The sequence below is a fragment of the Chenopodium album genome, chromosome 11, assembly GCF_948465745.1.
Source record: "Chenopodium album chromosome 11, dcCheAlbu1.1, whole genome shotgun sequence".
In the NCBI taxonomy this organism is placed as follows: domain Eukaryota; kingdom Viridiplantae; phylum Streptophyta; class Magnoliopsida; order Caryophyllales; family Amaranthaceae; genus Chenopodium; species Chenopodium album.
In genome coordinates this window covers 24718383-24734942 of record NC_137844.1, presented here as the reverse complement: position 1 = coordinate 24734942, position 16560 = coordinate 24718383, and the positions used below count along the sequence as shown (strand labels likewise).

Here is a 16560-nt window from a genome sequence, read left to right as displayed (position 1 = left end):
AATTTCAGCAACTTAAACTAATTAGAAACCCCTTTAAAACTTCATTAAAACACACTTTTATGCTTAATTAATCAAAGGAATTGTTAGATATACAAAAGCCCCAAATTAATTTGCATAAGAACCTTAAAAATGAACACTTTAATAATTAAAACCCTAACTTTTTGATACTTTATAAAATCATAATTAAAAACCATTCAAAATTTGAACTTTATACTATTTACTTGTCAAAACACAATTATAACATATACTAATATAATTTATCAATCAAAAATCAAAACTTAAAACAAATAATAACATAAAAAATAATTTAAGCAAGGAGAAGGGGAACACAAACCGCCGCAGTGGCTGGCCTTGCCGCGGGTCGCCGGCGGTGGCTGGGCGGCCAGAGGCGGACGACGTCGATTGTGGGACGGCTGCCTTGGGTGATGTGGTAGCAAGGTGGTGCGTGAAGGGCCATGCGTGAATCATGGTTTCACGTAAGAAAGAAGAACAAAAGAAAAGTTAAGGGAAGGAGAAAAGGAAAGAAAAGAAAAGAAAGAAAAAGAAAAAAGAAAATATACTTACCCTAATATGATTCTTGAGCCTCTTTGTGTGGGAAAGTTTTGGGGTTTTGGGAGGTATTTATAGAGTAGAGAATATGGTTTAAATTTGGGCTCAATATATAAATAGGCTTGTGTTATGGAATATTTAACCCACAAGGGTTCAAATAAAGAATTGAGCTTAGTTAAATGAAATGGTTGGTCCAATAAGAGTATGTAGGAAGAGTATAAATACGATTATTTAAATGTGCCCAAAAAATTAATAAACGTTTTGCCCAAAATATATTTTACTCTTGTAAAACTTTATAAAATACTTTAGTCCTTTAATATATTTAATTAAAATACTTGAGCCTTTAAAAATATATTTTATAATAAATTAAATAATTTATAAAATACATAAAACTACGGAGTATTACAGTCTATGCCCCTTAAAAGAAGTTTCGTCCCCGAAACTTAGGTACGAAACTTTTAAAACTTGTTTAAAGATTAATAAATATTAAAATCTCAAAAAAAAAAAAAATTCCTTAACACTTTTAGTTGCTGTAGATTTTGTGACTCATACTATCTATTTCTTTTACTCATTTCTACACAAACTTATGTGTGAAATAACAAATTTTCTAAAAATTTGCACACCCTAGTGTGTAAAATAACAACTTTACTAACGAACTTACACAAAATACTGCGTAAACTATCACACTAGCTAACAACCTCGTACTACTATTATTGTAAGATTCAACCAACCTTGGTAATAAACTTATATATCCTTGTGTGTAAGATAATCAAACTTATCAACTAAATCAATGTAAAACTGACAAAAAAACACTCTAGAATGCCAAAAATTAAGGAAAAAGTGCGTGATTCTATCCTTGGTAAAACGAGTTACGCCCCCGTAATTCCGCTTAACTGAATTTCAGAATTAGGGTATTTCTTTCTCATTCCATCCTTGGTAAAATCATAATATTTATTTATATTTATTCCTTATTGCGAGTGCCAACAATATTATCTATCTTTACTCATCACGTTAAAAATAATTAATTTTCATCTAAACCATCTTTTACCAATTCTTTAAGTAAAAGTAATAAGCACTTTTCTTTCCCAAATCTTGATGTTTATTAGTTTTCTCACAGATTAACTTGGTAAATTCAATAGTTTTCTTTGCACTCATACCTTTAGTTTATTTTCTTACACAATGACTTATGAAATATGTCTTATACCGTACCAAGGTCCAATGATAAGGTTTTATTCGTCACTTTACCAATTTTACATAAACTCATATGTTTTTATATACTTTTGCTCATTTTTTCTTTCTTACCAAAATTTATCCTTTTTATCATGGGTTACACGTTCAATAATACTTGTCTCTTGTTTAACTTGCACCATCAAATCCATTCTTGGATACTTTTCTTGCTTCTCTATAACTTTACTCTTTTGGAATCCTAAAACGATCTTCTCACTAATGCTCCTTGAACATAGTGAACTTTCATGGTTCTTTCTATACCAACCTCAAAATGTTTCCATTCCCATGCTGACTTATATGGTGACTTTGTGTTTGTTTCACTCCAAGATATCTTTACGTCCTTTTTGAAATTGAATACACATGCATTATGCATGACCTTCAATGTCAAATATTTCTTTTTTTTTTATCCACTTACCACTTGGTGGATGTTGTAATCATCCTCAATGTATTACCAAAGTTCTCTTGTATACCTTCAAGGATCTTAAAAGGAACTAGGAATCTCTACTTGACATGATATTCTTAGGAACTCCATGTAGCCTCACAACGAATTTGATGTAAGCCTTCGCAAGTTGTTCCATCCTCCAAGTCTCCTTCAGTGGTTTTTAAACATCGTGGACTTAGACAATCTATCCACCACAATCCAAATGAAACAATCACTCTAAACCATCAATATACCTTTATCAAATCCTTTTACAACTTCTCCTTTTCAGGGTGTATTTCCCTTTCCTTCCATTATATTTCCTTTCAACCTCTTATTCTTACAAAGTATATTCAAGCCTTTATCTCCATGAATACTAAAATAAAATATCCTCTTACGAATTCCACCCATCAATTCACATTCTCCACTTGATGTCCTTTATCTCCTCGAATATTGTTGGTCTCAAACTCTTATTGCCCCAACATTTTCTTTATTTTTCTTTTCCAACACCTTCGAAGAGATTAATTTCCTTATTTCTAAGTTACTTTTTTGAATATTACTAATGTATCAATTCACCACATTACCTCCTTTTTAACGGTATTGAATGTTTTTCCCATATTCCTTTATCAACTTCAATCATTTCTTTGTTACATATTCAAGTTCATATGTATGAGAGTCTACCTCAAACTTTACACTTCACTCAAATGTGCATGTTTCCGTACAAAATTATTCCACACTTATTACTCCCCCAAGTACTTTCAATTACTCTCCATTTATGCATTCACTTATCAATAATCCTTGAAAATCCATCATAGACCTTTTTCACTACTATTATCCAACTTAAAAACCTCAAATGACAATTAATTTATAACATAGTCCATAATTCACCGTTTTTGTCCTTGCTACACTAATAATTACCTCTATACTTTGCCACAAGTTCTCCCAAAATGGTCCTTTCTTCAATCACAACTCACTCTTAGGAAAACCTTGCGTGCATTCGCTTCTCCCTCAACCTCAATGAACTTTATCCTAGGTGTTCATATCATCCCTTCCTTTCCATATTCAAAATTTACCAAAATATCTTCAATAAAAACCCTTGATTCCTTATGTCCATAGAAAGTATAGGTGCTTCATTAACCTAAAAGACGAAAATGAAAACTTAAAACGTTCAAATCTTGTTATACATTCAAATTTTAAAATGTCCTTTTCCGAATATTCTTACTTCATAGTTCCTATCCTCAAGTCTAACCTCGATATTATTATTTCTCCCTATGTTTAATCGAACAAATCGTCACTCTAAATCAAAAGATAATTACTCTTCATTGTCTCCTTGATTAATCCCCCATAAGCACTTTACAAACACTTTTATCCTTCCTCTTTATCCATTACACGTGTTTCCCAAGGCGATGTACCCTTTCTTCAATGACTTTGCAATTGTATTTTCCATCCCTCTTTAAGTAAAACAGTATTGATCCTTTTTCTACACACAAAAATGTCCTTATAATACCTCCAAACCTTACCCAACCTTTATATCCTTTGCTTAGATTTCTCGTACATACATTTCTCCTCTAATTATCCCATCACCAGTCTTCTAATATTTTTGTATTAATCCTTTGTGATTCACAATTAATCTCAACTTCAATTATCTCACAAATAATCCATACTCAAATTACATCAACATATTTCAATCAAATCCATAAATCTTGTTATAACTTACACTCTTTATGACAATTCTGTATCCATAGTACAATATTCTCAATACTTTCAAGTATACTATTTCTTCATAGTTCAAACTTCCTTAACTTTTAAGAGTTACTCAAGCCACCTTCATGCTTCTTCTCATTTAAATCTTCTTTAGCCATCTTGTTGGCCTTTCAACTACCTTATTTCGTGTTTTGATTCCTTATCTTTATCCTTAGTCTCACATTCTTTTCAACGAACACATGAATTGATTACTCTTATTACAATTCAATCAAACTCTCGACAACCACCATTAAAACTCATAGTTCACCATCCTTTAACTCATTTCCTTAAGTTTAAAGCAACATCATTTGCTTGAATACCTAGTGATCTTAACAACTTGGAGTACTACTCCAAAGAAAGCAATCTTTTCATTTCCACTATAAACTTTAATACCTTTTTCTTTTATCTGAATGAGGGACTAATAAAACTTATTTCGGGTTTGTTATCTCAAACGTCTCTAAAATAAGATCGGATGTATTCACAACTTATTCATTCCTATTGACATGGTAAAATCAACTTCTTATACTTACTATATAAACTTTTATTCACTCTCAATTCTCAAGACACAATTTGCCCTTAAAAAACTTGCATTACTCTTTAACTCAACCCTAGAAAACTTTGGGTATCGATCTCCCTTTGGTATATAAGTGTTTTCACTTCTTTTTACAATCTTGTTACACTTTTCCCACTCTAGGATTATTGGTGGTTATACCATTCTTGGGAAGCTATCAAGCCTACCTTACTACCTTCCTTAAATCATTTCCATTACTGGAATTTTTTCTTGTCACCATACTTTCTTGATGATAAAATTGGTTGCTATATAGGTTGGGTCAAAACACTGAACTTCTCTTTGTTTAATTCAACGAACACCAACAAATAAACTCGATCAAGGAACAATCATCATGAAATTCGAATTAACGTTTGAGGTAAAAATAATTATGTCCTCATTCTCAATAATTTGAATGCATATAGTCTTGGTTGATATACAACCATAGTCCATATAGTTAAACAATCAATTACAAATAAAAATATCCTCATGGAATTCTACTCAAAATAAAAGAAAAAATAAGTAGCACATGGAAAAACAATAAAAATATATAAGGTTGTTGAACAACTCTAAAAGAGTAGGTTAAAAAGAATACAAGAATTCTCCAAAATGGTAACTGTTTCGCGTATGGATCGAAGGGTTCTACCTGAAATGGACTGGGTCCAGTTGACGACCGGCGCAAGGTAACACACGTAAACTGCCCTCGGGGGTGGCTCGAGGAACCCCCCCTCCGATGCCTAAGTAAGAATATGTTTAAAGAGAGAAATTGTACTTAGAGAGATAAATGATGTAACAGAATGTGTGTCTAACCCCTTTTCCGTTGTACTTTATCCCTTACTTATAGGTGTACGGTCTCCTTTGTGGAGAGTCCTACTTGGTCAGCCTGCTGGCTGACTCTGCCGGCCTGATGAGCCCGTCCAGCCGCTCTTCTAGCGGTGACTGCACACCTCGAGAGTGGAGCTAAGAGCCCGGTGATAGCTCATCAGGAGCTATCCTGTACAACTAGCCCCTTAAGAGGTGGTATGAGGTTACTCGTGCCGACTCTTGTCTGGTTGTTGCTATTCTTTCAAGACAGGTTCAACTGGGAGGGAATAGCTCAGTAGGAGCTATCCCATTCAACTAGCCCCTCAAGAGGTTGTATGAGGTTATTCATGCTAGCTGTTTTGAACGTACACTTTTGTCAGTGCTGCTCAATAGGTCGTCTGAATCTTTCTTCATGCCTCTAGCCCCTCAAGTCTTGAGATTGGTTATACAATTTTGAGGCTTAAGGTGATATGTAAAGTGTGGAGTTGAGGTGTGCTTCCGTGTGATGACAATGCTTGACTTTGCTTAGGGGAGTTTCTCTTATTCCCGCCGAAGTCTTAAAGATGGTAAGTCTGCAGGGAGGAATTTCGATCACTCCCGCTGAGGTATGAGAAATAATGAACTTGCAGGGAGGAATTTCGATCACTCCCGTTGAGGTCTGAGAAATGACGAACTTGTAGGGAGGAATTTCGATCACTCCCGCTAAAGTATGAGAAATGAAGAACTTGTAGGGAGGAATTTCGATCACTCCTACTGAAGTTTGAGAAATGACGAACTTGCAGGGAGGAATTTCGATCACTCCCACTGAAGTTTTTTATTTATTTTTTTTTGGGCGGGAATAGTGTTTTGCAAGAGTGGGACAAGTGTCGGCAATCTGAGGGTCAATTTATTTTTACTAAAGTGACATGGCGGTTTGGCTTTATTGCCTATCTAACCGCCTATTTACTTCTTCATTTAATTCACTATCCCCCCCTTTTTACTTTCTTCATTTTTCATCTTCCTCTTTCATCTTTCAAATTTCTTACCTTTCATCTTCCTCCCAGACGCTCGTTGCTCCTCCATTGTTGTTGTAACTTTTTGTCTTTTTCGTTCTCTTTCGTTATTGTCTTTTTTCTGCTTTTTTGTTTTGCTTACTTATTTTCTCCCACTCTTTGTTCTACCTTGAGATTCTTTGCTTTTTTACTGTAAATTGAAACCATGTTCTTCGCTTGGCTTCTTGGTGTCGCCATTGTTGCTGTGCTTTCTTGCTTCTGCAGCTTTTGTCATAAAGGTACTTTCATTATACCTTTTCTTGTACTTATATGCCCAATTTCATTTCTTTTTGCTCTTTTTCTTTGCAAGATAGCGTCTTTTTATCGAATTTGATTGTTTATGTCCAATTCTTCCTCTTTCTTTGTTGTATCTGAACTCGTAATTATTTTCCCCAATGCTTGCGTTGTTTTTCTTCGTTTTCTCTTTGGGATTTGACTGATTTTTTATTTTTTGGCACCCTATTTTCTTCGTCTTCCTTGGGGAGCTCTTTTGTCTTAGTAGATCTTAGAATGTCTTACTCTACTGACAGCTAAAATGTGAGTGACCCTGTAGGGAATATTTCAAGCATCCCACACTTGAGCCCCACTGTGATCATACACTTAAGCATGGTGGCGTCTAAAGGGAAGGAAGCTAGAGTAAAAGAGTCGCCAACAAGTTTTAGGAACTTGTAAAGCGTTCATAGGGTGAAGGTTAAACCCCTTAAAGATCAAGGAGATCGTTAACTCCAATAGGTCTGGAACCATGACTGGAAGTTCGGGGATGAAGGTACAAATCCAACCTAAAAGAGATTGAACCTGCCCTAATAATAGGCCTCTAATTTATTCTTCTCGTATTCATGTGCGCTTTCTGACTAACATGCAATCAATAGATTAACCCTAAACCTCTTTATCTATGTTGGTTGAATATTAATGCACAAACAAAACTATTATTGGAGATCACTTGAATTATAATCATATTAGCCTAAATAAGATTATTAATTATCTTATTAAGCGTGATTACAAGTACAAATTCCATTTAAACATGCATAATAGGCGTGATCAAGCAACAAAAATATATAATATCAAGCAACATAATAACAATCATCATCATCAATAATAATATTCTCAATAAAGCTTAATAATATTAGCAAGATCCTAGGCGTGATACTAACAAGATTAATAACAAACCCTAGCATGTCACTAAACATTAAAGATCAAAGCTTTATTCCTAGCATAATACTAACATGATATTAGAAGGAAAGAATAGGAAGCACCATAAAAACATGATATTAGAAACATTAGTTAATCCTAAACATGATGCTAGGAAGCAATAAGACATCCTAACATGATACTAGGAAATAATTAAAGCATGATTTCTATATTAAAGCAATAACAATTAAATTACTTACTTGGATGCCTCGTATCTCTTTCTAATAACAAAATACACACGTTAGTAATTTTAAGGAAAATAATAAACAAACAATTAAATTAAATAATTGAAATAGGAATTTGGGACCAAACCCTCAGAAATTATAAACCTTTCACGCTAGGGCAAAGGCAACTTCGAACTTGGCTAGGTGTGTCTAGATCTAATGTATGTGGAATTTTGAGAGAGGGAAGGTTTAAAAAGAGGGAGAAGGAAAACTTCTAGCTTTATAGAGAAAAAAGAGAGAGATGATTGTTGTGAATTATAGATGATGATTTTAGATGATTTTAAAACAGGGAGATGCGACCCCTATATATAAGAAAAATAGCACGGGATCCAAGAAAATCATATTAAGAATAAAACTCCTCCTGTCGCAAACGACAGGAGTTGGCGCCAAATGACGAGCTTCGTCGCCAGGCGACGAAGGTCAGCGCCTGGCGACGACGCCGTCGTCTCGCGTAGGTCCAAAAGTCAATGCGCTTTTCCACGCGTAATTACCTTCAACACCGGTTGCAGGTAATTAAGCGTCCGAGCCATTTTCGAAATCAGTTTTAATATATTTTGTTCTAAATAAAACATTCTTCTTTTTTTTGGTTAATAGTTAATAGGCCCTCCTCAAGATCATCGGGCCACCTTTGAAAATCATTGGGCCTAATCTAATTTAATCCCTAACTTCCTCATAAGTCATCGGAATTGGGCTTATAATATATCGTTGGAAAGCTGTTCTCGAGCCCAATCCAACTACACTATTATTAGACCCTTATTATGGACCAAACCAAATTGGACTGGCTACTTTTCATAAATAAGAGTAAGAGAAAAAATATTTTTTTTTAAAACAGAAAGAGAAATATTTTAATAAAACATCCTCATCATTAGACTTTCCACACTTTCACCTCGTTCGATAATCAAATGACACGAAAGGTGTTCATCACTGGGTTTCGTTTTGGGAAGACACATTTGGGTGTCTACACCCTCCCGTGGGCAACGAGTCAGATTCTTCTCCTGCGTCATCTCACATAAGTAAGCGCTCTGCGTGCACTTCCTTTACTTCCTCTGCCTCTCCCCTATTCCTTTGCAATTAATTATGCCAGGAAACTACGGTCCTGCTAAGAGCAGGGTGAGTACTACTGCGACTTCTCTTATTGTACCTGGATCGGGTAGCAGTCGCCCTACGATGGCAGCGCTTTTTATCCTTTTCGATCCGGCCTCGTCCTGATTTCTTTGACCCTTAATGCGAGCAGGTAATTGTTTGTGATGGGGTTCCTCTGTCCCATATTACCCGTTTAAGAATGCGCGCAAGGTGCCATAAACAATTAGCTGACCAAGTTAAGGCTAATCCTCCTAATGTGTCTCTTGTTAGCCCTATTTCCCATGTCCAGCCTTTAAATAGTTTTTCCTGGCTTGATGATATGGCTGATGTGAATTATTTTGATCATTATGTAGTGCGGGGTGGACGTTCTGCAACTTCTTCGCCATCTCCTCTTCCAGCTGCGAATATGAGCAGGGTGGCTTTGTCTCCCAGTGAGCGTGCTTTCCATGACTATCAGCCCACTTACGTTGTGGTGCCTGTGAAAGAGGGTGAGTGTGATTTCTTCCTTGACGAAAGGTGCCATGGTCATAAAAATTGCGTGTTGGATACCAACTGGCTTAACGACGCTGAGTGGTTGGATCTAGCCGCCGTTGGTCAAAAGTTTTACGTGTTTGGCTCGGGCTATAGGCTGGTTTTACCAGCTGAGGGTTCTAAGCTATATGCTCCCCCTGCTGGTTATATTGTTGTGTTTGCTTCTCACCTGGACTTGGGTTTACGGTTTCCCCTAATCCCTACTTTAAATAAGGTTTTTCGTGCTTTTAACCTTTATATTGCCCTGCTGCACCTATTTAAGTCTGATATGTTTGCTGTGGTTTCTGCGATTTCGGCGGTATCCTGAGTCACTGCACCTATTCAAGTCTTTGATGATCCTAAAGAGATCATCATTTGGTTCTTTTGAGTCTGGATGGTACTATGTAGCCCCTAAAGAGAGTAGGGTTTTGTCTTATCCCAAGCTTGGCTGCTTTAGGGACTGGGCTTGAAAATTTTTCTAGGATGCAGTATCTTCCTCCTTTGTCGTGCCCCGTAATATCAGGCAGATTCGCACTAACATGGCTGGAGTTACTGTTTCTCCTTTTGAGTCTGCCCGAGAGACAAACGCTTTTGACGCATTACAGGGAGCGGGCACAGGTGATTCCAAGTTTCCCATGCTTTGACTGCCCAATTTCTTGTACATTGTGGGTAACGCATAACTTTCTGCTATGCGTTTATATTTTACTCATGAGTCTGGTAAGCCTTGTCCATTTTATTTTCTCCTTAGGCATTTTCCTCCTTCTTATTTTAGTTTGCGCTTCATTCTCATGCCTTCCCTTTTTCCTTATCTGATTCTTCAGGTTATGACAAGCTGGATAGGCGTATTCTCGGGCTGAAGGATAATTGGAAGGATCCCATCACCGCCACACCTGCTAATCAACAAGAGCTTTTTCAGACCTTGGAGGCCCATGCTGGTGCTACTTCTTCTTCGCTTGATTCCTTTGCCTCTCATTCCGCCAACAGTGGGCTTCATGATGAGAATGTTATTAAGGAAACTAATACTCGTAATTCAGTGAACTTAATCGTTGCATTCACCAGTTCTTAAGTGATGCGTTTGAGAATCCTCTGTGCAACCCAAATCTCAGCTAGAGGTACTTTCTGCCCTACAGGACCCATAGAATTTGGGGTGGTGCCTAATAGTGCCTCTCTTCGTCCCTTGTTGTGCCCTGCTGTGGCTGAGAATGCCACTTTCAACCTTTTATGAATATTTGGGCTGACAAATCTCTGTTTGTGGATAACCTACATCAAGGTGGTACTTTACGGTACCGTCTCACTCAAGGTATTCGTCTTCCTGCTGATTCTACCAGCGGTTCAGTCAACCTACCAACTGCCACTACTTTTCATGACTTGCAAAAGGTTAGCTTATTTTTATTATTTTTCTTGTTTGCAGGTCACCAAGTCTATTGGCGACTTTGCTAATGCCTTGCTTACAGTGAAGCAGGAGTACTAAAATCAAAGTGAAGCCCGTATTCAGAAGGACAAGGATGTTCAGTTGGGTCACTCTAAGAGGGATGCAATGGCCGGCTAGGTGGTTCCTTTGAGAGAGACATTGGATGCTCTACAACTTCAGTTAGAGGAATTCCAACTTATCAAGAGAAAGCTAGGAGACTGTGAGATACAACTAGAGCATCTCAAACCAGGATGCAAGCGTTAGAGGTTGAGATGGCCAATCTTCAAGTTGAGTGGGAAAATGAGCTTGAAGATGCTAAGAAGGAGGCACTTAAGTCTTTTGCGCTTTTCTCTAGCCTTTGCTAAATTGCATGCTGATCGTCATGACGGGGGTTGGGAGGCTGCAGCTCGTTGCGTGAGCAGCCTTTATGGGGAGAGAATAGAGCAGTTGACATATTTTAACGCCTTTTGGGCTAAGGTTGATGATGCTGGTGAAGCTGAATACCATAATCTGCCTGCTAACCACCCCTGCGTTGCTAACTGCAAAGTCGCTAATCACACTGTGCTGAATTTAGAAGTGCCTTTTTGTGCTGATGTTGCTCCTGCCGTTAGAGTGGAGACTCTGGCTAATGAGCAATAAAGGTTTTAGAGGTTGTCTCCCCCTTCTTCCAGCGGTTCATCGGAGTTTCCCTCACCTAGGTCTGTAGTTATTAGGTAGTGCTTTTTGTTGTCTTTGGGGTGTATAGTCGCCAAAGATTGTTGTATAGGATAGCTCTTGTTGAGCTAGCACCAGGATCCCAGACTGGCCCACGGGGTGCGCACTCAATGCTGGAAGAACAATTAGAAGGGCTCATCAGCCCAATAGAGTCAGCCTGCAGGCTGACCAAGTAAGATACTCCTCAAAGGAGATCGTACACCTATAAATAGAGGATAATGTATAACGGAATAGAGGTTAGACACTCTCTACATTTCTCTAAGTACACTTTCTCTCTCTAAACACATTCTAACTTACGCATTAGAGGGGGGTTCCTCGAGCCACTCCCGAGGGCAGTTCACGTGTGTTATCTTGCGCAGGTCATCAACAGGACCCAGCTTGCACCCGCAGAACCCTTGGATCCACACCTGGAACAATTGGCGCTAGAAGGAGGGGTAGAATCATCTAACTCGAGGTTCACCAGCTGAGCAAGGAACCAGTTTACAGACTGCCATGGCCAGAGAAAAAATTGTACAAACCAGCGTTAATTCTCTTAGTTTTATTTGTGTTTATGGCGCTCAAAAGAATAAGATTTAGGTTCATTTTCTCCATTTTCTTTCATCATTTTCATATAATTCTCTTAGTTTTATTTGATTTTCCATTTTTATAATTCACTTTGGTTCTCGATTAGTTTTTACGAGTTTTTCATATTTTTAGTTGATAATTCATAGTCTTATTTTTGGTTTTAATTTCTTATGCTTTCTCTCTTTGTTTTATTTGTGTTTTGTAGGTGAATAATCAAGTCAATTTGCTCATTTTGGGACTGCCTTGTTCGCAGGCATCATCTCGAGTGCACTGAAGATGGGGATGCTCGAGAGCGTAGAGTTTCATCAAGCAAGCGAAGGAGCCAAGGCCTCGTGCACTACAAAGGAGTGCACGCGCGCGGCACAGGAGTGCGTGCGCGCAGACCCAGCTGTGCGCGCGCGCGGCTGGTCTATGCGTGCGCACGGCCTTGTGCGGCCCCCTTCTCTCGATTTTCCTATTTATAGCTTTTAACTTTCTTTTTTTATGACACTTTAACTTTTGTACTTGAAAAAAAAATTTCCAGAAATAGTAGAGAGAGAAAGTAGAGAGAGAAGCTTAAGATTTACTTGTTTGTATTTGAATATTGATCTTAGATTTCAATTTGATCTTGAAATTCCTTCTTCAATTCAATGAAAGTTTGTAAGATTTCTTTCCTTTGATTTACTTTAAATGCACTTCTTTCTAGTTTCTTGAATTTTGATTGAGATTACATTCCTTGCTCTAGAATTTTTTGATTGATTGATTTTATTTTGATTAAGCTTTAAATGAATATGAATTTGATTGAATTCTTTTTGTTCCTTAATTTCACCATGATTAGTGAGTAGATTAGTTTCTTGGGAGAAGGGGGAAGCATGCTTGATTGATGATTTTTTCTAGTTGATGATGCTAAATTGATTTGAATGTTGCAATTAAATTGGTTGACATAGTTGTGCATGTGATTAATTAAACTAGGAGTGATCAACCTATAAGATTAATTTAGATTGCATTAATTTAAATTTCAATGACATGAACCCTTGATTTGAGAATTGCTTTAATTGATTGAATTTGATTGTGATTTTCCTTGGTAGCCATTCATAGTGAACCCTAGCTTGGCTTATAGGAGATAACTTTTGGATTGCTTTGATTGCAACTATTGCTTGTCCCTTGTGATGTTGAATTGATTGAGTGATCTATAAATTAGCATAATCATTGAGCTTGCATGTGGAACCAATATCCCTAGTGTTTAGCATATTAAATTCTTTGATTTGTCTAGCTTTTGACATCTTAGTTACCAACCACAACCATTTATATTCTTCGAATTAGCTTGACATAGGCTATAGCTTCGTTCCTACTCATTCCTTTGGGTTCGACCCTTGACTTACCATATACTTGTATTAGGGTTGGTCGAGTGTTTACAAATTAATTCTGGCTCTAGGATAGGTAGATAACGACCTACATTTTCCTCTTGTCAAAATTTACGCCGTTGCCGGGGAATGATATTGGTGCTTTGTTATAGTTGTTGAGTCTATTTCACCTTTAATTGAAAATACAAAAAGATTTTCTTTTAGGCTACATTTGTAGCCGTGCTACTAACCATTTCTTTTGAGATTTTATGCATAGAGCACATGGTCATTCTCTAGATCCGAAAATTGAGAGAACTATTGCAAGGTTGAGGGGTGCTAGACAATCTTTGAGCCCTAGCATTTCAAGTGAAGAAGAACCACAACAAGAAGAACAAGCAAGAATGGGAGAAAATCCGAGAGTGGCATTGAATAGATTTGAGAATGGGATTGCTCCACCTACAACACCGGCAAATGATTTTGAAATAAGACCGGCAATGATCACTTTGATAGAGAGGCGACAATTTAGTGGGGCCAAGCATGAAAGCCCACTAAACCATCTCAAGGAGTTCGAAAAATATTGCAATACTATCAAGGTGAACAGAATTTCCCAAGAATTCATCCGCCTCAAGCTCTTTCCCTTTTCTCTCATAGGGCGTGCTTTAGAATGGCTAGACAAGGAGGTTAAGCCGAATTCTCTAAGGACATGGGATGAGGTTACCAAGGAATTTCTATCCCGTTTCTATCCTCAACAGAAAATGGAGGAGGCTAGAGCTTTGATTCAAGGTTTCAAGCAAAAGCCAAGTGAGAGCCTCAATGAAGCATGGGAGAGATACAAAGAGTATCAAAGAGAATGTCCTCATCACGGAATTCCAACCTATCAAATCATTCAAATCTTCTGTGGAGGCCTTAGTCCTCAAGGAAAAAGGTCCTATCATGAACAAAACGGAAGAGGAAGTGGTGGACATAATTATAGACGTAGTGAGGTATTATAGAGATTGGCAAGATGGAGAAAAAGAGTCACCTAGCAAGAGTAGCTCTTCGGTGTACTCGGTTGATCATCTAAATGCAATCAACAATCTATCCTCACAAATGACAAACTTGGGGAAGGAGATGTCCGCTATTAAGGCAAAGTTGGAAAGTGCCACCTACCAAGTTTCAAGTTTTCCCTCCCAATCTAAGGGGAGAGGTATGTCTTCTAATTCTCAACCCCCTCCTTCTTCTAATAACATGCCTAGTGAATGCTTGTTTTGTGATGATTGTCGGTCGTATGATCATGATGTTTCTAGTTGCCCTCATGCATGTATGGATGTTTGTGATGATCAAGATGGAAATGTGAATGAGCATGTAAACTATGTGTCAAATAATCCTGATTATAGGTTTGAGAATCAAAGAGGTCAATGGAATAGGAATTACAACAATCATGGCAATTTTGAGAACTATAACCAAGGTGGTGGTTATAGGAACCAAGGTTCTCGAGGTAACTATAACAATCAAGGTTATAGTAGCCAAAATCAAAACAAAAATTATGGTAATCAAAACCAAGGTTATGGGAATCATAATCAAGGTAGTGGTAACCATAATCAAGGTTATGGTCAAAATCAAAATAGGGGTAATTGGAACAATTAAGGTAGAGGCAACTTTCAAAACAATGCTCAAAGAGGCCCTCCACCCGGATTTGCTCCAAAGGCCCAAAATGATAATTCCTATGTTCAATCCTCTTCTTCTTCACATAGAAAAAATTTGGAAGAAATCATTGAAAATCAAACAAAGTTGTTGAACACTTACATGACCGTAAGTGATAAGAAATTTAATGAAATGATGACTTATAATAAGATGCTTGAAAACCAAATTTCTCAACTTGCTTTGAAAGACCATGCTAGTCCTTCTTCTTTACCTTCCCAAGGCCTAGATCCCAAGAGACCGGTTAATGCTATTGTCACAAGGAGTGGTAAGATTCTTGAGGAGAGTTTTCCTAGGAAGAGTGAGACCAAAGAGGGCACAAAAGGGGTTTTGGTTGAAGATGAGAGAGATGGTGCATCTTTGAGTGAGGTTGAGATTGAGAAGCCTAGTGAGGTGGGAGTGGAGAAAGAGATTGTGAAACCCAAGCTTCTTTATCCACAAAAATTCATGAGACACAAGTTAGATGAAAATTTTTGAAGATCCATTGACATGCTTAAGCAACTTCACCTTTCTCTACCATTTACCGAAGTTGTCACCCAAATGCCCAACTACGCAAAATTCCTCAAAGACATTTTGAGTGGTAGGAGGACTTGTGATGGTGTAGAGACGGTGAACTTGACCGAGAATTGTAGTGCTATCATAATGAACAAGATGCCACCTAAGCTAAAAGACCTCGGAAACTTTTCCATCCCTTGTGCCATTTATAAAATGCAAATTGAGAATGCCTTTGTTGAATAAGGAAAAGATAGGTACTCCTAGCAAGGAGATGGCTTTGTATGAAGATGTGCTCAATGGAAGCTTTGAGGATGTTGAAGAGCAAATGTGTTTGAGCATTTCTAGCCAAGAAGCGTTGCAAGTGGCAACATCGGAGGAAGGTAAAGGTGTTCCGATGGTTGAACTCAAACCTCTTCCATCACACCTTAGGTATGAATTTTTGGGACCCAACTCCACTTTTCCCGTGATTGTTAGCTCTTCTTTGAGTGAGCATCAAGCTCAAAAGTTGTGTGTTCATCGAAGTACTTTGGGTTATACCATTGATGACCTCAAAGGTATAAGCCCCGCTTTATGTACACATCACATAACTCTTGAGGAGGGTGCTTTACCTTCTATTGAGAGGCAACGAAAGCTACACCCCCAAATGGGAGAGGTAGTGAAGAAGGAGATCACCAAACTTTTGGATGCGGGAATCATATTCCCCATTTCTATTTCTAGGTGGGTCTCTCCCGTTCACGTTGCAAGGTGTGAGAAGGTGAACTTGGTCTTGAATTGGGAAAAATGTCACTTCATGGTGGAGGAAGGCATAGTCCTCGACCACAAGATCTCTCACAAGGGGATAGAGGTGGATAAAGCTAAAATTGAAATCATTGAAAAGCTTCCACCTCCTGTGAATGTAAAGGGAGTGAGATCTTTCTTAGGGCATGCCGGGTTTTATAGAAGATTCATCAAGGATTTCTCGCTCATTGCAAAGCCCCTCAATGATCTTCTTCAAAAAGATGCCGAGTTTGTGTTTGATGATAAGTGTTTAGAGGCATTCAATAAGTTGAA

At 37.8% G+C, this 16560-nt stretch overlaps 1 non-coding gene across 1 annotated transcript; it reads right to left on the bottom strand.

The window, feature by feature from the left end:
• Positions 1-14097: 14097 nt before the first annotated feature.
• Positions 14098-14203, bottom strand: LOC145569557 (small nucleolar RNA R71). Its single transcript, XR_014096151.1, has one exon. It is a non-coding gene; the product is annotated as a small nucleolar RNA R71 (small nucleolar RNA).
• Positions 14204-16560: the final 2357 nt, after the last annotated feature.